The sequence below is a fragment of the Camellia sinensis genome, chromosome 7 (genome assembly GCF_055761805.1).
Source record: "Camellia sinensis isolate YWXY chromosome 7, ASM5576180v1, whole genome shotgun sequence".
NCBI classification, from domain to species: domain Eukaryota; kingdom Viridiplantae; phylum Streptophyta; class Magnoliopsida; order Ericales; family Theaceae; genus Camellia; species Camellia sinensis.
Window position 1 is genome coordinate 101984495 of NC_138967.1, and position 24625 is coordinate 102009119.

General features: G+C 37.3%; 1 long non-coding RNA gene across 1 annotated transcript; it reads right to left on the reverse strand.

The window, feature by feature from the left end:
- Nucleotides 1-3018: 3018 nt before the first annotated feature.
- On the reverse strand, nt 3019-3704 carry LOC145794717 (uncharacterized). The gene is made up of 3 exons (XR_014334642.1): nt 3619-3704; nt 3450-3539; nt 3019-3354 (listed from the first exon to the last, which is right to left on the reverse strand). It is a non-coding gene; the product is annotated as an uncharacterized LOC145794717 (long non-coding RNA).
- Between the last annotated feature and the right edge of the window lie 20921 nt (nt 3705-24625).

Consider the following 24625-nt stretch of genomic DNA (forward strand, 5'->3'; position numbering starts at 1 on the left):
AAGGGGGTTGCAAAAGACCTTTAGCGATGGCACTTGCCATCGCCATTGTTTTTGCGACGGGAATATTTCTTTTTTGCGACGGCAAATATCTGTCGCCGATAGTGGATGAAGATTTGGGCTTTTTTGTGACGGCACAAGCTTTCCGTCGCTAATGAGATTTTGCCGACGGCAAAATTCCGTCGCAAAAAATGCAGCCGCAAAAAATGTGGCGTTTATGACTATTGGCGACGGCAATTTCACCATCGCTAAAGCCTTGTTTCTCAAATAAATTCCACACCTTTTGCGACGGTATGGCTGCCGTCGCAAAAAAGCCTGGCACAGCTTCTTTTTTTTTTTTTTTTTGCGACGGGGTGTTCTGCCGTCTCAAAAAAAAATTACAAAAAAAAAAAATCCCTGTTTTACAATTATTTAAAATATAAAAATAACCTGTAATGTTGGCAAATGATATAATAATATAAATACATAAATAAAATAACTAATGTTGGCAAATGAAAAATAGCTTAAAAAAAATCAAAAAATGACATAATAATATAAATCCATACATAAACAAAAGTTGGCAAACGATAAAAATTCCTAATGTTGGTCACATAATACATACATAATGTTGGTCACAAATTTAAATAACATAAATTAAAATCAAAACCAAAAGTTTTCGTCTTGATTCATTCGTGAGTTACAAAAACAGAAGTTGGTCATAATCTTTACCCGCCCACATTCCACGCGAAGCAAACTGCTACTCAGGAAATATCTGAAAAAAATAAAATAAAAATAATTAATAACAATATAATGGTGGTAATATTTTAATTACAGAAAAATATAAAAAAATTAACTACCATATAATTAGAAAGATAGTTTAGTGAAATCCGGCTCAAACTCCCAAACTGGGAACCCGATTCGAGCCCCGTCTTCTCCCACAAGTCTCTCGTGCCTAGGCGGTCGTGTGTGCCAAGTTTCGTACTAAATCGATGCCGTATGGTGATTTTGGGGCGTTAACTCCTCGAATTCAAGTTTCTTAAGGAACTAGTTTGCCTAAAGTGAAATCCAACTCTAACTCCTAAACCGGGAACCCGATTCGAGCCCCGTCTTCTCCCACAAGTCTCTCGTGCCTAGGCGGTCGTGTGTGCCAAGTTTCGTGCTAAACCGACGCCGTTTGGTGATTTTGGGGCGTTAACTCCTCAAATTCAAGTTTCTTAAGGAACTAGTTTGCCTAAAGTGAAATCCGGCTCTAACTCCCAAACCGGGAACCCGATTCGAGCCCCGTCTTCTCCCACAAGTCTCTCGTGCCTAGGCGGTCGTGTGTGCCAAGTTTCGTGCTAAACCGACGCCGTTTGGTGATTTTGGGGCGTTAACTCCTCGAATTTAAGTTTCTTAAGGAACTAGTTTGCCTAAAGTGAAATCCGGCTCTAATCCCAAACCGGGAACCCAATTCGAGCCCCGTCTTCTCCCACAAGTCTCTCGTGCCTAGGCGGTCGTGTGTGCCAAGTTTCGTGCTAAACCGACGCCGTTTGGTGATTTTGGGGCGTTAACTCCTCGAATTCAAGTTTCTTAAGGAACTAGTTTGCCTAAAGTGAAATCCGACTCTAACTCCCAAACCGAGAACCCGATTCGAGCCCCGTCTTCTCCCACAAGTCTCTCGTGCCTAGGCGGTCGTGTGTGCCAAGTTTCGTGCTAAACTAACGCCGTTTGGTGATTTTGGGGCGTTAACTCCTCGAATTCAAGTTTCTTAAGGAACTAGTTTGCCTAAAGTGAAATCCAACTCTAACTCCCAAACCGGGAACCCGATTCGAGCCCCGTCTTCTCCCACAAGTCTCTCGTGCCTAGGCGGTCGTGTGTGCCAAGTTTCTTGCTAAACCGACGCCGTTTGGTGATTTTGGGGCGTTAACTCCTCGAATTCAAGTTTCTTAAGGAACTAGTTTGCCTAAAGTGAAATCCAACTCTAACTCCCAAACTGGGAACCCGATTCGAGCCCCGTCTTCTCCCACAAGTCTCTCGTGCCTAGGCGGTCGTGTGTGCCAAGTTTCGTGCTAAACCGACGCCGTTTGGTGATTTTGGGGCGTTAACTCCTCGAATTCAAGTTTCTTAAGGAACTAGTTTGCCTAAAGTGAAATCCGGCTCAAACTCTCAAACCGGGAACCCGATTCGAGCCCCGTCTTCTCCCACAAGTCTCTCGTGCCTAGGCGGTCGTGTGTGCCAAGTTTCGTGCTAAACCAACGCCGTTTGGTGATTTTGGGGCGTTAACTCCTCGAATTCAAGTTTCTTAAGGAACTAGTTTGCCTAAAGTGAAATCCAGCTCTAACTCCCAAACCGGGAACCCGATTTGAGCCCCGTCTTCTCCCACAAGTCTCTCGTGCCTAGGCGGTCGTGTGTGCCAAGTTTCGTGCTAAACCGACGCCGTTTGGTGATTTTGGGGCGTTAACTCCTCGAATTCAAGTTTCTTAAGGAACTAGTTTGCCTAAAGTGAAATTCGACTCTAACTTCTAAACCGGGAACCCGATTCGAGCCCCGTCTTCTCCCACAAGTCTCTCGTGCCTAGGCGGTCGTGTGTGCCAAGTTTCATGCTAAACCGACGCCGTTTGGTGATTTTGGGGCGTTAACTCAAAATTATGCAAAGATACATTTTAGCTTAGAATGCAAAGATACATTTTATACCTAATCTTCTGGTGGTGGTGTATATGGATTCTCGTCTTCTGCAGATTCCCTAAATGCCCGGTGGCCACTCGATGCATCAGGAACCTATGATAGTCAATACATAATGTGGTAATCATATTCGAATTTTATACATAATCTTGTGTGAAAATTGAACTATCAAACAATTTAATTTATATCGAACCTGTCTGTTGGGATCCACACTTGCCCCCTGTGACACTAAGGCCATCATCTCAGCTCTCATCTGCTGTAAATGTGTAGAGAACTCTGCTCGCAGCTCCTCCCTCAACTCATCCCTTAGCTCTGTACGAACCTTCTACGTGATCTGATCAATAGTCGATGGCTAGGGTGTTGATTGTGATGGCCCAGCACCATCTTTATACACCGCTCTCCAAGGCACAATTCTCTCGTATGTGCGACAATATCCATGTCCGTCATGACCTATCAACTCATGGAAAATGGCATTCCTAGCCTCCAAAGTCCGACCATCCTCAGGTAGCATAGAGAGTTGACGATTAAACTCATCCTGTATTGAATAAGACATACAAGTATATGCCAAATTAAGATGGTTGACACACAAAAAATAAACTTTAAATACAATCAAAGGTGTTTGGAAACTACCAAGGTCTAAATAACCTCTGGGTCATCTACTCTACATGTCATAAGCCAAACATTCATCTTATCAGTAGACTCCCCCTTACTGGTCATCTGCATTTTTTTAGAAATATGAAAATTAGAATGTAAATAATTTGTAAATATACAATGTTTATTTATATACAAAAATAAAACAATAAAATGTAAACCTCATGCCGTATCTGAGAGAAAGTAGTACGCCCTGTGGTATGAGCTATGCCGTGAGCTCGCCGATTTTTAGCGTTCCTACTTGCGATTTTCTATAACAGGTTCGACAAATGTGAGTATGTAAATATGATTTGTATGTTTACATATCATAAATATAACTTATTTGTATACCTCAGCATCGGAAGTACGCCAATACTCCACAAGTTCTTCCCACTGGCTTGGCACAATGTGCATAGGAACATCATCCTTCAGATTAGAATCAGAACTTCTAGGTTTGAAATACTTAGCCTTAAGCTTGTTCTTGTGATCCTTCCATATGCTATTGCAATTTTTCATGCAGATTGGCTTGTACTCCTCTGGACATATATTCAAATTGTCTTATAAAACACAATTTCAAAGTTTAAATAATAATAACACAATTTTGGAATTCGAATTTGTGGACAAAAATATACTTTTACTTTCACATCCTTCCAGATAGCATCAATAATATCATCAGGCACATTGTTCCAGTCAAGAAAAGTAAGAGGAACAATGTTACCATTCCGCACAATAATGCCAAGTTGAGTAGTTAACTTAGCCACGTTATCCCCTATTGGGCAGTAATTTCCATCAAATTGTATGTCTAGCTTTTTACCAGTACCCCACTCTTTAATGCCCTTGGCACATCCTCTACCACGCCTAGTCAAGGTTGATGAAGAACTAACATGACCTGTGAGATACAATAATAATAAACAATATGCAATGGTAATAAACAAATGCAAATTTAAATAATGTAAATACAAATCATATCAAATAAACCTGAGGTGGGCTGTGAAGAAGTCGAAGGGTCTGCAAAATACAATGAGAATAAACAAGTTATATATAATGAGCATAAATAAATGTATGTTTAAATAATTTTCATACAAATCAAAGCAAATTTATATACCTGCGGATGGCTCATAAGCTGATGATGATAGCTGCTGTAGTGGCACTGATGGTGGACGCACCGATGGTAGGCGTGGAGGCTGAGTACATGGTAGCTGCTGTGGTGCCACTAAAGGCCCCTCCGATAGTGGCCAATGTGATGCCTCCTCTGATGGTGGTGCTACTGATGTCCTGTTATGTAGCACATCAGACATCATGCGCCGGGGATGATCAGGCTTCCTCTTCCTTCCCATAATAATTTGCAAGCAATATAACATTAATTGACATTAGAAACATAGACAATGGTTTGTCGTCAACTATAATATGACATTAATTGAACTAATACAATTACAAAGACAAAGTAAATTAAGAAATTGATGATTAACTACAACCTTGGCCTTAATTGAATTACTAATGTTTCCACCACTATCAGCCTATTTGAACATCAACTGTTTCCCCTTCTGCGGCTTCCCTCACCCAACCAACTTCTTCATCACGAAGCATTATATTTTCTTCCAATTGTTGGCTCATGTATGGCTCGATTTGTGGATCAGTCGAACTCATATCAAATAAACCTCTTTAAGACATCTTCACCACGACTTGCCAGTCTGGTTGTAATGGGTCTACAACATACCAAACTTGCTCTGCTTGGGACGCCAAGATGAAAGGTTCATTGGTAATTCGATCATCTCGGTACAAAAAATGATTGAAGTTCACCAACGTGAAATTGAAGACATCTTCTTTCTTTCCGTGAATGTTGTCAATCCAATCACACTTAAACAACACATGTTTCTTCTCATTGGAATATTGAATCTCAACAATATCTGTCAATTGTCCATAATAGTACACAAACCCCACACGAGGATTCTTGTCTTTTCGACTAGCATAACTTATGGTATCTGCCTTCAAAGCTACACCACAATTTTGTGTGGCTCGACGATCATCCATGGCCTTTACTCGATACCGAAACCCATTCAGTATATACCCGTTGAACCTCCTTGCCAAGTTATGAGGACCATTTGCCAATAGAATAATCTCTTCAGAAAATATGACATCAATAGTCCTTCGCAAAGTTTGGACCTATTTTACACGAAAATGTAAAATTTAAAATGTAGTTCGACTTAAGTAACTAGAATCTATAGAGTTAAATACATACATATTCCTTGAACCAAATGTGAAAAGTTTCAAAATGTTCACGCCGAAGCTGATGATCGTCAACACGAGGCATTTTGAGCTTAAGTACTTCAAAGTGTTCGCTGTGTAGATTGAAATTTTAGCAATACAAAAAATTTTGAAGAAAATTCAATAAAACATAATAAAATATTGAGTGAGTGACTTAACCTACTTTATGAATGGTTGAACCGCGCTTGTATTGAATAAGATGTACCGATGAGCTTGTACCCAAGAAGTATTATCAAGATAAAAGCTTGTGTTTTCACCAATAGCATGACCCAAATTATCAGCACCACTATAATTCCTCACGGGTCGATTAGATTTGGTTTCCACATCATTGAGATATTGTGCACAAAAATTCATGCATTCTTCCATAAGATATCCTTTAGCAATTGATCCTTCAGGATGAGCTCTATTACGCACGTATTGCTTCAAAGTAAGAAGATACCTCTCAATTGGATACATCCATCGAAACTGAATCGCTCCACCCAATAAGGCTTCATCAGCTAGATGTATAGGCAAGTGCTCCATTATATCAAAAAAACTCGGAGGAAATATTTTCTCTAGATGACAAAGTGTTATAGCGATACGATCTTGAATATATTGCAAATCCGTCGCACGATTCACTTTTGAACACAATTGTCTAAAGAAATTGCTCAATTCAATCAAGGGTTCAATTACATTCTTCGGTAACGATCTTCGAATAGCCAATGGAATAAGTTGTTGCATCAGAATATGACTATCGTGGCTCTTAAGACCCCCAATACTTCTATCATGTGAGCGCACACGACGTGATATATTGGATGAATACCCGTCGGGAACTCTTACTTCCTTCAACACTTTCAAGAACAAATCTTTCTCATCCTTGGTCATCGTGAATTGTGCTGCTGGTAAATAGGCTTTATTCGACCCTCTTAACTGCAAATGTAGGGGTTTTCTAATATTCATATCTTGTAAATCACGCCGAGCATTAACGCCATCCTTCGATTTTCCTACAACCCCTAATATTGTCCACAACACATTGTCACAAATATTCTTCTCTATATGCATCACATCAAGGTTGTGTCTTATTAGATTGTGCTCCCAATATGGCAATTCATAAAAGATACTCTTTTTCTTCCAACTGTGGGTGCGATGTCCAGCTTTCTCCTTCTCTACCTGTCTCCTATGCCTCTCCTTAAGGTCATCCCTCTTGTATTGGGTTAAAATACCCTCAGATTCTAATTGTAGCAACATCTCAGTTCCAGACAACAATTTGGGTTTGAGTCGGACTTCCCGAGTACCATCAAATGATACTTTATCCTTTCGGAATTTATGGCCAGTAGGTAAAAATCTGCGATGACCCAAGTATGATTGTTTCCTACTATGCTTCAACCAACACGATGTAGTTTCCTTATTGCAACAAGGACATGCATATTCGCCTTTAGTGCTCCATCCTGACAAGTTTGCGTATGCAGGAAAATCACTAATTGTCCACAGTAAAGCTACATGCATTTGAAACATTTGATTTGTTGATGCATCAAATGTTGACACACCCTCATTCCATAGTTCTTTCAACTGACACACCCTCATTCCATAGTTCTTTGAACTCCTCAATCAACGGTTGCATGTACACATCAATCTTGTCACCAGGTCCTTTTGGGCCGTCAATAAGCACGGCTAAAATTAGAAATGGTTGCTTCATGCACATCCATGGCGGCAAGTTGTATGGAACGAGCACAACAAGCCAAGTGCTATGAACTATGTTCATCATTCTGAATGGGTTAAAACCATCAGATGCTAAACCAAGCCTTACACTTCGGCAATCATTACTAAAGTCAATATTCCGACGGTCAAAATCTTTCCATGCAAGGGAGTCAGCAGGATGCCTGAAGACACCATCATCAGTTCGTTCCTTTGCATGCCACCTCATTAACTTGGCCGTCTTGGATGATATAAACAACCTCTGCAACCTTGGCTTTAAAGGAAAATACCTCATCTGTTTTGCAGCTATTCGTTTTCCACCTTTGTTAGGACCATTTGAACCACCATCACCATTTGATTTCCATCTACAACTGTTGCATATGACACATTTATCAAGATTGGCGTCCTCGTTTCGAAACAACATGCAACTGTTGGGACATGCATCCCACGTCTCATATGTGAAGCCCAAATCTGTTGTGACCTTTTGAGCTTTATAATATGAGTCCGGGAGTTTCACACCCAACGGGAACGCCTCATTCAATAACTCAAGCAGCATGTCAACAGACTTATCTGTCCACTGATTAAGCACCTTCAAATGTAAAAGTCGAACAATGAATGACAAAGATGTGAACTTCTGACAACCCGGATACAATTCACTTTGTGCATCTTGAAGAAGTTTGAAATACTTTGCAGTCTCTGCATTTGGACCGAGCTGGGGTTCAAATGCATGGGGATCAGGCCCTTGTGGTTCATCACCCTCAACACTTGTATCGGCATGTGGATTTCCCATAGCCCCTTGTATCATTCCAATCATATCATCCCCAATGTCTGAATTAGCTAATGTTTCATTCTCTCGATTACCATGCAGAGATACATAAGATTCCCCATGATTAATCCAATGTTTGTATTTTTTAAAAAAACCATTCAAAATCAGATGCTCCCGTACACCCTCTCGTACAAAATAGTATCGATTCTCACACTTCCTACACGGACAACTGATCATCGAACCTTCAACCCTATTGGTGTAGGCAAACACAAGGAATTCATCAATCCCATTAATGTATTCGCTCGACATCCTATTTGGAAAATCGATCCAACTCTTATCCATCATCTGTACACATCCACAAAAATATCTCATCAAAGTAACTCTAAATATAATACCTACGTATTCATGTACCATGATACCTATCCATCCAATTTCTCTCAAATAGGTAGGTAGTCTTATCCTAGTTAGTTATTTACCGATTTAATAGGAGAACATAAAAAATGAAATACTTATACAACAACACGTGAGATCAATTAATTGAAGAAAAAAATGATATAATATCATACTTTCTGAGTCATAACTTAAAAAATAAATAAATCATAACCAAACACCACATGAGGCACAACCAAAGATCTTATAAGTCTTAACTAAAACAATATCATAATTAACGAAGATAATTCATCATAACTAAAGAAAAAAAAATGACATAACTAATGATGCATATGATAAATGGATGTGTATGGTAGAATTCTCCAAATTATTAGTATTCCATAATATTATGCGGCATTATTTATGAACTTGATAGATGAGTTATACAAAAACACACTAATCAAGTATATTGTCTCAAAAATTATTTAATAAAAATGGATCATTATTCTGTATATTATAATTTTGAACATCACATACATAATCTTATGTAACAAAGTAGAATAAGAAAGCCCAGTCCTAGTTTCTTTTCTATCTATATATATGGAGGCCCAATTACTTTCCATACTACAAATTACATCCACAAACACACCAGCAAAGATCAACCAGGTAACGTAAACACTTAAATGCCTTGCACGCTACATGTTGGGAACATTGTAAGATATGCTCTCCTTGAAAGAAAATGCAAAAACTACATATAATGAAATGATAGCAGAACTGCATTAGCTATGGTTATGAAGTTCACAGACTAGATAGATGTACAGTATAACCAAATTAAGCACAGAACCATTACCTGTCGATAAAGTGGTGACTGGAACTTAAAATCCACCAATAAATAAAGGCTTCAAGTTCCTGGATCAAGTCCCGGCCTAAATTCCCAAAAGTTTATCAAATGATCAAAAAGACTACTTTTCGTACAGTTGCCTGGAAGAAAAACAGAATAAATGATAGGTACATCAATAACAGTATCAGCAAAATTAAACTCATGATTTATTTTATTATAAGACTTAAACTTTGAGTTTTTTTTTTTTTTTTTTCCTAATTTTTCATATTATTTTTTATTGGACACTTCTTATATTATTGAGAATTGCATTACTTTAGTGATTAAGTAGTGTATATAATATGAGAAATTTGTTGGGTTATATTATGAAATTTGAAGTATACCAATGAAGTTTTTTGAAACTCTTCAATCGTGGAACTAAACTGGATTTGAACAAATTTTGCAGTTTGGTTTTGGTTCGATTTCTAAAATTTCAGAATTTATGATTCCAAAATTTCTCTAAGGATAGGTTTAGTACTTGGATCATCTCATAAACAAATTAAACTAGTATGTAAACACCCCTACTAAAACAATTGATTAATCAGGCTAAAAATGATTATACATCATTCACTTTTATAAGTCATGTATATTTTCATTTCCAACATTTTAGCAAGTGGCCACAAATAAGAGATCCGTTAACAATTTTTTTTTTTTTTTTAAATATATAAAAATAGGTTGTGAATTTTTAAAAGTTTATTATTTTTCAAAAAAATAAAATGATTGGAAATAATGAGTGTTTCCATAAATGTTATTATTATTTATTTAAATATACAAATTAAGTGTTATTATTTATTTTCAAAAAAATAAAATGATTGGAAAACAATGAAAACAGATTTTAGTTTTATAATGTATATATATATTTATATATAATAATGAAAACAGATTTCCATAAATGTTATTATTATTTATTTAAATATACAGATTTTATAATATCAATGTAATTAGAATTATAATGTATATATATATTTATATATAATTTACATATTTATATATATATATATATATATATATCAATATATATATATAGATGATACAGATTTATCAATATATATATATATTGATACAGATTTATATATATATATATATATACAGATTTAATAATGTATATATTATCAATATATATATATAGATGATACAGATTTATCAATATATATATAGATGATACAGATCTGTATATATATATACAGAGAGAGAGAGAGCATACCTGTTGTCCTCGCCGCAGCAGCATCGCACCATCGCACCACCGTTCGCCGTTCACCGTTCGCCGTTTGCCGTTCGGCTTCGTAGGGGTTTGGGGGAAAGAAATTGGTTTCAAACATTTAGGGATTTGGATTATATGTTTTGATCGAGCGGGAAGATGAATAGGGAAGAGCAGGGGCAAAAAAAGTTTTACTTTTTGCGACGGTAGGTTTTACACCGTCGCAAATGGCAAGTATTTTATTCATAAAACGGCGCCGTTTAAATTAGACTTTTTTGCGACGGACAATTGCCGTTGCAATAAGTACACTATTTGCGACAGCAAACGTACGCCGTCTCAAAACATTTCTTTTGGCGACGGTAAAAACATCCGTCGCTAATACTGATGCATTTACTCCCTATCCGCGCATTTTTTATTACCGACGGGGAAAACGCCGTCGCTAAATCCTTCATTTGCGACGGTTTACGCTGCCGTCGCAAAAAATCATTTTTTGCGACGGGACAAGCGCCGTCGCTAATGCTTCCGTGTTTTTTACCCCCTTTTCTTGTAATGATCAACTCCACAAAATAAACGATTCAATCCATTAAAAAAGACTCAAAAAAATCCCCCACCAAAGCACCATAGAATCCTGCTACGACAATTGTCTTAGCATGATCCCCAATTCCCGTGAATGTTTGTTTGGCTCTTAGGAAAGGAAATTGGATTAATACTCTACTAGTATATCACTCGTGCTATGTATGAATTGTCCTTACAATTATCTATATATGTGAATTGTGATTTTTAAATATATTTTTTTTAAATGTCTTCTCTTTTTCCTTTTTTATATTATATTAAAGTTTAATATTTTGATAATAATCATATGTGTTGAATTTTTCAAGGAATTAAATGTCTTTTTTTTATTATATTATATTAAAGTTTAATATTTTGATAATAATCATATGTGTTGGACTTTTCAACAATTTTTTTTTATGCTTTTTCTTAATGAATTAAAGTGTTATTATGAGGGATAATAATCATACGTGCTGAGACTTTTCAAAGAATTCATATGTGTTGGATTTCAAAGAATTTTTTTTATACTTGTTCTTAATGCATTAAAGTGTTATTATGAGAGTAAGACTTGGGAGTTGAGAAAAGTTAATAAATGCTAAGATTTTTTTTTTTAAATCAAAAAATTAAAAAATTTAGATTGGGAGATTGGAGCTTCCACAAAACTTGGAGCTAAAAATCCCATATTACTTAATATATAGTATAGATAGAATCCGCATTTAGTTGAGATATGAGTGAGGGTATTAATTATTATCTTGGACTAGTAATTTCATGTAGTAAGAATAACAAAGTCATGGGAGGACTGAGATTAAAAACTAAGTAAGGGGATTAGTGAATTTTTAAATGATTTTTAAATAAAAATTATATTTTTTAGAAAAAGATAATTATAATATTAAAAAAATACTAAAATTAAAAAATATTAATTTTATATATTAATACTATTTATAGTATTAATTAAGTGGTGTATAAACAAACACTTTTTATCCTACATTTTTAACATAATAACACCACACTAATAATCTCCTCATTCAATCTTACCGTACTTTTAATTTTCTCCATCCTATGGAGCCAAACAAACGTAACCAAATAAACGTTACAATTACAACAGGACATGTTGGTTTAGGGGAGGGCTTTTGTGGGAAATATTATTTTGCCATTCAATAATTACGTGTTTTTTAATTTAGCATTCAGATTTCACATTATTTTAATTTGACTTTTAAATTTTTTTAAACTTGATCAATTTACCTCTGTCGTCTATTTCCGTTTACAATCAAATAGAATTTGTTGACATGGCACTAAATTTCATTTGAAACTTCATTTTATCTCCCACACTATAAAAATTAATTCGGCCTCCAAATATTAAAATATATATTTATTTGTTTGTGCAAAAAATCCAAAAATTATATCATTTAACTAAAACATAAGTTTTGACTAAAATCATAAGGTGTTAGGTGATTTGGGCATGCCAAAGTAACAGTAACTAAGTTGTGGAAATGTACTTGGAAAAAAAAAAAACTAATTTCTAAAATAAGAGGTTGTTTGAGACTCAAAAGAATAAAAGATCTCCTGCTTCTTGTTTTGCCTCAATTAAGAGGATTGAAAATCTCCATGGAGTTTTAATGTGAAAAAGAGAGGTAAATAAAGGGAAATGAATACCAAAACACATACTTTTATAAATTCAAAAAATTAAAAGTTACAAAAATATAAGAACAAGTGTAAAAACATGAAATTGAGTTGCGAAATGGACGTAAACACAAACTAAGTCTCAAAATAATGCCTATGAAAGCCAAAAATAACTAATTTGATACGGATGTCATGATCTAAGGCTAAAATCTATGGTAAAGATGTCTTTCAAGTCTACTCCTAAATCGAACTAAGGCTAAACTAATGATGAATAGCATTGGGTTATATGCTAAGTTTTGTTGAATGGTTGATTGATTGGGTGAGTTTTGTTCCATATTCATTTCTTGTATTTATAGATGTTGGAGCCTCCTGAAAATCTACAACCACTACTTGCAAATTTGCAACCATTTTGGTTAGTGGGGTGCCAAAACTTCCTTATGAAGTGGCACATGTCCCATTTTGTTCCTCATAACACCCCAACTTTTATTACCCGAAATCCATTATCAAATCCTTTATCTTTTCCAAATTTAAGTAAATTCATACATGCAATGACATAATTAAAGAATAAACAATAACATTCTCTCACGATAAGAATGATGATGATGATAATTCATAATTAGAATCCTATACAATGCCTTTAGGCTTACATTGAATCAAAATAAACAAAGGGATTTACCCTTATACAAAACATGGCATTCAGCCAACAAATAAAAAGGCCTTGTGGCCAACATAATAAAAGACTTCAAGTTCGAATAGCCCTTCCATCCATGTACTTGAAAAGTTTGTTAATACATGGGATGAGCACAAAACCCAGTAGAGATCTCAACATGATCCTAAACAATAACAACATACAAATACATATGATCATGAATGCACCATGATGTAAAATATACATAATGTGACAGTTTAATATTTAAAATATACTTATATAAATACATTTTATCCCAAAAAAATCCATTTAAACACCACAACGTGTAAAGTTACTTATTTTCTTTTCAATTATCCAGTTTAGTTCCAAGAACATTCTTTCACGTTAATTTAAAAGAATTCTATCTCCACATTTGTTTTGAAAACACGTTTACATATACAAGTCATACCTAATCCCATATCTCAACCCATAAAGCACACTTATACAACAACACATTTATTATCTTTCTTGACCATAGGCCCACGTGTAAGGAACACCCATAACAAGATACCGAGAAACATATATTTCTAAATATACATAATTGAACGTAATTCATACTTCCACTTCCACCGGTCTACAACACGGATGGCAAATGATATAACCACATAATGCTTTACCGGCCTTATTCGGAGAGGAACGACCCTAAGGTCACACTTTATCGGACGCAAACTGGAAGGGAGAAGAGCCTATCTCAAGGTGCTACGCTGTCACGACCCCATTCTGCCCCTAGTAGAATGGTGCCGTGATGGCCAATAATCCGAGATTACCAAAAGCCAGCTTACAGGATTCATACAATTAGAGTATACATATGGGGCCTACATGTGCGGAAGCAATAAATTTAAATTTAAATAGTCCATAAGAGCTGTACATAGATCAAATGAAATGACGTACATTTTAACGTGGTTTTACAACTTGAATACAAATAAAATAAAGTGCATGTTACATCTTGATCAAAAGGCTTCTCAAGTCGACGTATACAAAAGACATGAAATACAAAGCTAAAAAGCATAATCTTCAAGGTGCTAGCAAAATATGAAACTGAACACAACTTGCAAAATACATCTAGGCGTCACCGCCTTCTTGCTCGTCACCTACATATATATAAGGAAAGGGTGAGCTTGGATACTCAGTGAATGATATTAGAAATAAAGGTTTTAATGAATGTTATCCGAGATCTTTATCAAAATAATACATATCATAGCTTGTACAAAATCAAGGGATGAACCAAGTTCATCTATCAAGTCTTTCAAAGCTTCAAGGGATGCTTACTACCATCAATATAATACAAGGGATGACATTCCTGACAAAACAATGGAATAATCGACCCAGAATCGATTAGATAAACCCACCCGTACAAGACCATCGGTGGCAAGGGAGATATCTCAAACAAGGGTACTAGTTGCATTATAGTCCCCTAGCACTAAGGACTTTCCAAGAATGTCATCAAAACAAGATAATACTTGATACAAAACCAGGGATAATCATTCATACTTAAACAAATACTTTTCCAAAACGAAATAAAGCAAAGCTTTTATCAAACATTATAGCATAGCTTTATTAAAAATACCACACATACATAGCTCTTCGGGTGTAGGGCTTGAGGCAAGAATCCAAGACCTACAAATACATGACAAAGTCCACTGAATGCATTTCAAGAAGACAAGAAGTAATGCTCGAAGATGGTTGTGCAATGCATCCTTAAAACAAGCTCTACATGAGGGTAAATGATCCCAGCATTTCCTCCAAAACTAGGTCATGACAAAGCAAAACATGTGTTGGGAGTTAAAACACAGTTTTTCATCTCGGGAAAACATGCTAGGTACCAACCAGGTCTTGGCCGAGGTCCCACACCTCTTGGCCGAAGTGTGGTCCCGGTGACCACATTCATGGAAATGAAGTCTGGAAAATTTGGGTTTCCTTTTGAAGAACATGAAGAATATGAACATGAATGCTAAAATCATAACTTCTTTATTCAAAATTTGAGATTTCATGATATGAGTTCAAAAGCATGGACCTGGGTACCCATACTTGAATATTCCATGAAAACAAACACAAAAACATGGATCTTGATACAAACTTTCGGATCAAAACGTGGGTTTTTCTTCAGGAACACGTGAACATCACTTTCTCTTTCTAAAAAAAACTTTAAATCGATGCATGGCTCATGAATCATGCTAGATCATGCAATGTGATCAGATTAACATAAAGAACAACAAGAGTAGATCAAGAATCTAACCTCAAAACACGGATCTAACGGTTCAAGGTGTGAAGATCAAGCTTAGAATCTAGCTCTCTCACTCTAAGAACTTCTTCCTCTTTCCTAGAGCTTCTCTCTCTTATAGGGCAAAGATATAGCAAATGATATGTTTTCTCTACTGTCGGCCGACTTAACCCTCTGTTGGGACACGTGGCACTATCAGATTGGATTTCCTCAAAAATGTGCCTGAGTGAAAAGACAAGGATATGACAAAGTTTGTATGACAAGTAAGGTGACAAGGTCACTCTGACAAGGCAAGGATCTTGGATCAAGACATAGGCATCAGCAAGTAAGGTCTCAATGATCTCGGCTAGGAAGGATAACACTTGACCTAGCTGTGCCACACCTCGGCCTAGATGTGCCACACCTCGGTCTAGGTCATACCAGTCCAGGAACAAGATCACTAGGTGCAAGGATCAAAGATCTAGGACGTCTAGATGATAACACCTCGGCCCAAATGATACATATTTCGGCCTAGGTGATGCACACCTCAGCCTAGATGATGACATCTCGGCCAATGTGCCAGGGTGAAGGTGGATGTCAACCAAAGTGGATTCCAAGATGGTCCTAGGTGTAAGAGGTTCAAGGGTGTGACCTAGGCTTAACGCACCAAGCAAGAAACAAAGCATACCAGTAATACACAGGTAAATCACACAAGCACCAAACAAGACAGGGATCTTTACTTAGACAAAACAATTCAAAATCTACAAATGTAAGCTTATCAAGACAAAATCATGCTGATGTACATGAACGTGACTAAGACGAGAATAAGTGTCATTACATACGCTTTATTGGCCTCTGTCACGACCCAAACCCGCCCCTATGGGTTTAAGCATCGCAATCGGTCAGTAATCCGTGATTACCGAAGGCCTGCTTAACAGTAGAGACAATAATACAGAGTACAGGGGCTGGCGGAAGCCAAAACAGTAAATAAAGATGTCCAATGAGCTATGACATTCTGTATGCAAAAAGACTTTCCTGAACATATTCACATTCAAAACCAAAACAGTATATACATACATCATATACAGACATTCAGGTTAGGGACCAAATCCCTAACATAACAGTACAGTGCACGTCTCAACATTTATTATAGAACAGAGGCAAAGAGGGAAATCTAAAACACCCCAAACTAGCCTTGGCTTTGACGTACTCGGAACCTCAAAGTGAGGCACAATGGTTGGCTTAGACAAAACGGGAGCTTAGCCTGACGCTCCTAGCATTGGTCCGGTGCCTGGACACCTACATATATATATAAACAATGAGCTAAAGCCTAGTGAATAACAGCTATGTAAAGAAGTTAAGAATGAATGTCCTTTCAATAATTAAACAGTCATATCAGTTATTTAGAAACCATAGTAGTCATATGTGGTACATCCAATAGCAAAACAGTACAGTAGGTCTTAACAGACCGAACAGTCAGTTGATGGCCATCATAACAGTATACAGTAGTGGTTCCAACATGGGAACCGACAGAGATCTCTGTAACAGTAGCAGTAACAGTAACAGTAAGTTGCTATGGATACCACGAGTACAGTTCATAAAAGTAGGACAAACATTCATTCAGTAAGCATTGTCATTTCAGAAAACAGTACAGTCATTCGTTCAAAAATAGATATAATTGAACGTATCTTTACAACATTGTTACTCACAGAGTTCCGGGCTACAGACAAGCTAATGAGCGTCCTCGGATGCCAACCCTACACAGTAATAGAACGAGCACACGCTAAGTTACACACTAGGAAATCAATAACTTAGCCCCTTAACTCGACTTGGTGTGGTTCTATAACATTATCCTCATTAAGATGCCTTAAACTAGGCCTAGGAATGCCTAGAATGGAATGAGGAAGCAAAGATGTACTTTAAAACACTTTTCAAAATTTGCTGAAACAGGGGTCCACGCTCGAGCGTGTCTTTCTACGCTCGAGCAGACATGTAGACAAAAGAGCTCCACTCGAGCGTGACTTTCCCCGCTCAAGCGGACTACAAATTCAAGAAAAGTACTGGATGTGAAATTTTCACGCTCGATGGGCGCTCGACCTACGCTCGAGCGTGAGACTCAGGTCCTCGCTCGAGCGTGAATTCTCTCACTTGAGCGGACTGCAAAACACATGAACTTCTGGGCATACGCATTTCACGCTCGATCGTGACTTTCCACGCTCGATCGTGACTTTCCACGCTCGAGCGGAAGTGCATGTACTCAGAGTGTACGCTCGAGCGTGAAGTCCCTCGCTCAATCGTGGATCCAAAATCTGGAATTTCCAGATTGATCCTTAAGCTCAAAACTCAACTTTTAAAGCTTTAAATTCGATCCCCTTGGGCTAATTTTCTGGAAAACTCTTGGAAACTCATAGTACAACATGTTATTGAAGATCATTTGTAAAATCAAGCCCAAAGGTAAGCCAATTAAACACAAAATCAACCATAACTTCAAGAACAAAGCTTACATACAACATGCATGATCTCCCTTGAATCCCAGAACTTCAAACCAAGATTAAATTGGCAATTTGATAGAAAAACATAGTGAGTTCCTAGAATACAACCATGATATGGCCATGCATGCAAGAATTTCATGAAAAACAACTTCAAAATGTTATGATATGGACATGCACGTAGGAATTCCATGAAAAACAACCTTAAATTCCAAAAATAAGGACATGTATGCATGAATTCACTTTAAACTCAACACTTTAAACTAATTCTTGACTTTAAACTCCAAATTTCCATGATCCATGCAAGATACAACTTAAATTCACAAATGAGAGAATGAAATCTCTACCTTAAGTCTTGAATTCAAGGTATACAAGCTCAATTTTGCAATTTCCCTCCAAGTCTTCTAAGTCTCCAAGCTAAATTTGTTGAATCAATTTTCTCCTCCTACTCTCCCTGTCTCTCTCGGTTTTGGTCTCAAAAGACGAAGGAGGAAATGATGCATCAAGGTGTATGTATGATGAGCAACAAATGAGCCCACTCAAGGGCAATATTGAAAATAAAACCAACTAATGTAATTTAACCTTATTGAATCTAATTTAATCATTCCAAATCACATTTCAATTAAACCTACCATAAAATGTCATAAATTCTAATTAGCATAAAACACTAATCAATTTCAGATTTGGCCGCCAATAAGGCCTTCAATTCGTAGTTCGAAATTAAAACGTGAACAGATTCATTCAGAAATCAAACAGATAGAAATGCATTTAAAACAATACACTCCTACAATCAATTCAGGATTTCATTCTAATCAGTTACTTATCATTCTCAATTACAGTTTAGCCTTAATCAGAGGTGAGGGTTGTCACAGCGTCCCAGAGAGAAATTGACCTCAATCTCACACTTTACAGGATACAAATCAAAAGGAAGAGGAACCTTTGTCAAGATGCCACATTTTACCAGCTTAACTAGAGAGAAACGAACCTCTAAACATTATCACAACATGCTAGATCATATAACTACCACATAAGTGTAACACGTACACAGAATCTCTTCAATTTCACAACACATCACATAATCCTTACCCAAATTTACCTCTTTTGTTTTATCAAACCTTAATAATAAATTCAGGCTTCCCATCACCACCATTCTAACCAAAACCAACCACTTTCCAATTACCCACATCAACCAAAATTATACAATTCCAACTCCCAAAACTCAAACCTAAAATCCCTATCGTGCTTTTGTAAAATTTCGTATCAAACATGCTTTCAAATATAATAAAAACTATCACATGTATATCTATAACACGGTATTGAAAATGAGCAAAAAAATACCTATCTGTTGAAGCGAAGAAGAGAAAGCCAAAAAACCCATGACAACGAAAACACACTTCGCTCAGATTAAATGGAAGCTCTCGTGTCATGACCCGAACCCTCCCCCATGGGTTAAGGACATAACTGGTCAGTAATACCGAGATTACCTACGGCCTTAAACCAAATCAGATATATTTTAACAGAGTTAAGGAGGCCAACGGAAGCAATTTCAAACTTTTGTCCAAAGAGTTGTACTTACGTGGCACGTCATAACATTTCACAAACATACATTAATAACTCACATCAAGGAAAGTTAACATATAAGCTTTACACAACAAGATAATTCAAGTCATGGTCAGCCAATCAAAACTATATACAACCGTAATTCAAAGTTCTCGCCAACATGACAAAATATAACAAAATAGCAAAAGGGCGAAAACAAGTCTCGTGCGTAAGACGTATGGGCTGACTCTTCAAAACCTTGATTGTTTCACACAAACTTCACTGAGGCTGGGTTTGGACCTCCCTTGGCTTACCTACAGACACATGAATGAGCGTGAACGAAAGCCCAGTGAATAATACCAAATAAAGAAGGTACACGAACGGTATTTAGAACAACATACATCAGACGGCCTTAGGCTCAATTCATATTTCTATCTAGTATGTATATATATAGGTTAAGTGACTGCTGTTCCAAACACATCAAACGGCCTCGGGCCCAATTCATTCATATCCGACGGCCTTTGGCCCAATCGTTCCTGTCTGACGGCCTTTGGCTCAATCATTCGTGTCAAATGGCCTTTGGCCCATTTATTCGTGTCAAACGGCCTTTGGCCCATTCATTCGTGTCAAACGGCCTTCAACCTATTTATTCATTCATGTCTAATGGCCTTCAGCCCATTTATTCATTCATGTTTAACGGCCTGGAACTCGACCCTGCACATTTAATGAACACAATGGGTCACAAACAATTCAATCCGTTCTTAATTCATACATCCCTCTTAGGCTTCTTTCTTATCCTTTTAACTCATTTATGATGTTCAATGCATGCCTAAGAGTTCTTAGAAATAAAAGAGAACGGAAAATGAGACACTGAACACCTTTACAAAATTTGTGAAACAGGGGTCCCCGCTCGAGCGTGGGTTCCGCCGCTCGAGCGGACCCCGTGGGTCTGTAAAAATACTGGCTGCCTCGTTTTTACACTCGAGCGTGAATTCGGATGCTCGAGCTGAAAGTCACACTACATGGCTCCTCGCTCGAGCGTGAATGTCCCGCTCGAGCAGATATCAATGTCTGCAAAAATTCTGGGAGCTTGTATTTCACGCTCGAGCAGCGTTTTCCCCGCTCGAGCAGACATGCCAAATTCTAGGTTTCCCAGAACTGTTCTTGAGGCTCAAATTCGATATTCAAGGGCTTTAAAGCTCGAATTAAGGTACCAAAAATAGGGAAACACATTATATATCATGAGTATACAAGCAATATGAGGCCAATTGCTCAAAATCATGGTCACATTCTCAAATTATTCAACATTCCCTTTGTGTAATCAAGACTCATGCATTCAAACCTCATATAAGCTCCATATCTTCAATAATCAAACATGCATGTCAATTTTGTACTTTATTTCTATTTCAAATCTTACAAATGACACTTATTATTATGAAACCCATGAAAATTATGCATGCATGTGAAGATTGGTGCCCAATTCTCCGTTTTCAACATTATTCATGCTAGTTTATGCAATTTCATGGTGATTCATAGTAATTTCATGCATGCATGTGTATTCTAACTTCATATTCAACTCAATCTTTGCCATGAGCTACCATACCACTTGAATTCACAAAATTACATACTCAACTCATAAATTAAGAGTTGATTACTTACCTAGGAGCTTCAAACACTCAAGTTCTTTGAGTTCAATTTCCAATTCTTAAGCCTTAAGTCAAAATTGCACAATTCTCCCTCTTTCTCTCTCTAGAGCCGACCCTCTCCCTCTCTAGAATGTAAAATCTGATTTTGAGCTCAAAACTAAAGGGATATGAGTGTATAATGGCCCTTTTATAGTCCCTCTTAATCAAATTCCATTAACACTAATTAATTGAGCACAATATCATCAATTTAATCTATTTAATTTTATCCGAATCAATTTTAATTAAATTTCACCGTAGGGTCTAAAAATTACGCTAATCACAATGGCGTAGTCAATTTTCAGTTTCTGTGGCCGACAAGGCCTTCAATTTAAATTCTAAAGCAGATAATCAAACAGATTTTCCTACGGTGAACAGATAGAAATTCAAAACCACATATATTCATATAAATGGCACTCAAAATCATATCAAACACATAATCACATTCGTAATTAAGATTAATTAGCATAATACGGAGCAAGATTATCACAGTCTTCCCCCCTTTAGGAAGTTTGGTCCTCCAAACTTATTTTACCTTCGTCGGGAAACAAATGTGGATAGCGTAGTCGCATTTCATCCTCTTTTTCCCATGTGGCATCCGTCCCACAGTGTTCTTTCCATTTCACTTTCACCATTGGGATGGACTTGCTTCTCAATTGTTTCACTTGCCGGTCAATGATTCGTTCCGGTCATTCGGCATACTCCATATTTCCATCAAGAGCTACCCGGTGATAATCAATCACATGAAACGGATCTCGAAGATAACCCCTCAACGTTGATACGTGGAACACATTATGCATTTGTTCGAATACCGGTGGCAAAGCGACTCGGTAAGCAACAGGGCCAAGCCTTTCTAGAATTTGGAACGGCCCAACGTAACGAGGCGATAATTTACCTTTCTTACCGAATCTTACTTGGCCCTTCATCGGAGTCACACAGATAAACACATGGTCACAAACCTCATACTCAAGAGGTCTTCTTCGAACATCTGCATAATTCTTTTGCCAACTCTGGGCCATCTTAAGCCTTTGCTGAATAATTTTGATCTTTTCAGAAGTGTCTTGCATAATTTCAGGCCCAAGCAAGGTCCTATCCCCTACTTCTGTCCAACAAATCGGTGATCTACACCTTCTACCATACAAAGCCTCATATGGTGCCATACCAATGCTGGAGTGGAAGCTGTTATTATATGCAAACTCTACTAGTGGCAAGTAATTTTCCCAACTCTCTTGGAAATCTAAAGCACACATCCGAAGCATATCTTCCAAGGTCTGAATTGTCTATTCTGATTGCCCGTCAGTCTGCGGGTGGAATGCAGTACTAAACCTTAATTCTGTTCCCATAGCTTTTTGCAAACTTTTCCAAAATCTAGACACAAATTTCGGATCTCTATCCGAGACAATGAATACCGGGACTCCATGTAAATGGACCATCTCATCAACATATATAGTAGCTAATCTATAAGCATCAAATGTAGTTCTGACAGGTAAAAAATGTGCAGATTTAGTCAGTCTATCAACTACAACCCAAATAGAATCCATACCTCGAGGTGTTCGGGGCAGACCAACAACAAAATCTATAGTCACATGCTCTCACTTCCATTCAGGAATAGGGAGAGGCTGAAGTAGACCGCCTGGTTTCTGATGTTTAGCTTTTACTTGCTAACATTGAAGACATTTGGACACATACTTTGCAATTTCTTTCTTCATTTTAGGCCACCAATAGCTTTGTTTCAAATCCCGGTACATTTTGTTATTGCCCGGATGCATAGCAAATACTGACTTGTGAGCTTCATCTACAACTCTTTTCTTTAATTCCAGAATATTTGGGACACACATTCGGTTTCGAAATTTCAGCACTTCATTTTCAAGGCTAAACTCTACCTTCGGACTTGTCTCAAATTCATCGATCACTTTCTTGAGGAATTCATCATCTTTTTGCCTCTGTTTAATTTCAAAGATTATTGTTGGTTCAACTGAAATGGCGGCTATCAATCCGCCTTGTTCACACGATACCACTTCTATCTCGAACTTCTCAAAATCTTGCAAGATTTCCTTTTGTTTAGTAAGCAAACAAGCCAAATTCCCCATTAATTTTCTACTCAAGGCATCAGTAACTGTATTAGCTTTCCCAGGGTGATACTGGATTTCAAGATCATAATCTTTTATCAATTCAAGCCATCTTCTTTGTAGCATATTTAGCTCATTCTGTGTAAAGAAGTACTTCAGACTTTTGTGATCCGTGTAGACTTCACATTTTGCCCCATACAAGTAATGCTGCCAGATTTTCAAAGCAAACACAACTGCGGCCAATTCTAAATCATGTGTTGGGTAGTTCTTCTCATGTGGCTTCAACTGCCGAGGGGTGTAGGCAATTACCCTTCCGTTCTGCATTAGTACACAACACAAACCTTTATAATATGCATCATTGAAAATTACAAAGCTTTTCGTACCTGTGGGTAATGTCAATACTGGTGCAGTGGTCAGTCTCGTTTTCAGTTCATGAAAGGGAGATTCTCTTTCGTCATTCCATTGAAATGGTTGCCCTTTGCGTGTTAGTTGGGTAAGAGGTACAGCTATCCTCGAAAAGTCTTTCACAAACCTCCTGTAATACCCGGCTAAGCCTATGAAATTGCGGACCTCCGTTACATTTGTCAGTGTAGGCCAATTCACAATTGCCTCTATTTTCTGTGGGTCCACTGAAATTCCCTCGTTGTTGATTACATGCCCTAAAAAGATTACTTCATCCAACCAAAATTCGCATTTCTTTAGTTTAGCAAACAACTTCTTTTCTCTAAGTATCTGTAACAAAGTCCTCAGATGTCGTTCATGTTCAAGTTTATTCCTTGAGTATATCAAAATGTCATCAATAAAAACCACAACAAATTCATCAAGGTAGGTTTTAAAAATTCGGTTCATTAGGTCCATAAAAGCCGCATGGGCATTAGTTACCCCAAATGGCATAACAAGAAATTCACAATGGCCATACCTTGTTTGAAATGCGGTTTTCTCAACATCTTCCGCTTTCACTTTCAACTGATAATACCCGGATCTCAAATCAATTTTGGAAAACACTTGTGATCCCTGCAACTGGTCAAACAGGTCATCAATATGAGGTAGGGGATATTTATTCTTTATTGTTACCTTGTTAAATTCTCGATAGTCGATACACAAATGCAAGGTTCCATCTTTCTTTTTCACAAACAACACTGGTGCACCCCATGGTGAAGTGCTAGGTTGGATAAACCCTTTGTCAAGCAGGTCTTGCAACTGTTCTTTTAGTTCTTTCATTTCAGCGGTAGCCATTCTGTAGGGAGTTTTAGAAATAGGCCGGATGTCTGGCATAATCTCAATCGTAAACTCTATCTCCCTGTCCACCAATTCCCCTGGTAATTCATTTGGAAACACATCTGGAAATTCTCTAACAATAGGGATACTGTTCA